General features: G+C 40.0%; 1 non-coding gene across 1 annotated transcript; it reads left to right on the top strand.

The window, feature by feature from the left end:
* Positions 1 to 462: 462 nt before the first annotated feature.
* Positions 463 to 536, top strand: Trnat-ugu. Its single transcript has one exon. It is a non-coding gene; the product is annotated as a tRNA-Thr (tRNA).
* The last annotated feature ends 710 nt before the right edge of the window (positions 537 to 1,246 follow it).

Genomic DNA, 1,246 nt, shown 5'->3' with positions numbered 1-1,246 from the left:
ACTGCCATCTAAATAAAAGATTCAAACTACTGAAGGCACTAACTACTGATAGGCATAGTTAGCAAATGAAAGATTTTGATAGAGAAGAAACAATGTATTTACCTTAATAGTGTTGAAAAATCATAATATACATAGCAGTTCATGACATCCAGTCTTACAAATTTCAAAACTCCGCCATTTCTCTCCCCACATCCACCACTGCTGGCGGCTCACCTCCAACTGCGCAACGCTATGCGCTGTTCACATCCAGCTGCCCAACACTACAATGGCAGACAACAATGCAAACTAGCCGCAGACTGCACACAGCACAGCCAGTGATTTTCATACAGAGCGCTACGTAACGTTGCCAATAAGAAACATAAACAGCCTACTTACATGGTCAAGTGGCCGGTGAGCCTTAACTATATATTTAGTAAGATGGTATCTGTTCTTTCGGTGCCAGAGGTCGCGCAATCATCTGTGTCCTCGGTGGCTCAGATGGATAGAGCGTCTGCCATGTAAGCAGGAGATCCCGGGTTCGAGTCCCGGTTGGGGCACACCTTTTCATCTGTCCCCGTTGATGTCTGTCAACACCAGTAAGCAGCTAAGGGTGTTCATTTAATTGTAATTTACATTCACTTTTACAGCAGCACTGTTGACATTAAGCCAATGCTCTCTACACATCGGAACGTGGAATGTATTCTGGTGACCAACTGATGGTTCTGAATACTGTGAATCCAGTGAAGATTCCATAGATTTGGGAAGTGACAACAAAAGTTATGAGGAAAGTTTCAGTGACAGCGGTGGAGAAACGGATGGGTCTGCTAGTTGTCACATATGGAATGAAACTGATGTAAGTAATTTTCCTCCTGCTCCACCAGCTTTCCCTTTTCTTCAACCTCGGGAGTAAAAACAAATTTAGATATAAACGTTCCACTACTTGAGCATTTTGAATTTTTTTTGACGATATGTTGATTCGTATTATTGCAACTAAAATCAATATATATGAGTACCAAGAAAACTTCGACTTGTCCAGATATACGAATTGCAACTCAAAGATGTGGACGGATATTAGTGAAGATGAAATGAAAGTTTTCATAGGTATTTAGTTATTACAAACTATAGTCAATGTACCTACAAAAGAATGGTACTGATACATATGCAAAACAGTTCATGTTTCGATTTTTTCGAAAGTTATAAACAGATTGAGATTGATTATGAAGTACTAGCACCTTTCGTATGATTCTACTTTTAGCCAAGATAGGCA

This window comes from Schistocerca americana, chromosome X (assembly GCF_021461395.2).
Source record: "Schistocerca americana isolate TAMUIC-IGC-003095 chromosome X, iqSchAmer2.1, whole genome shotgun sequence".
Taxonomy (NCBI): domain Eukaryota; kingdom Metazoa; phylum Arthropoda; class Insecta; order Orthoptera; family Acrididae; genus Schistocerca; species Schistocerca americana.
This window is presented reverse-complemented; position numbering and strand designations above follow the sequence as displayed.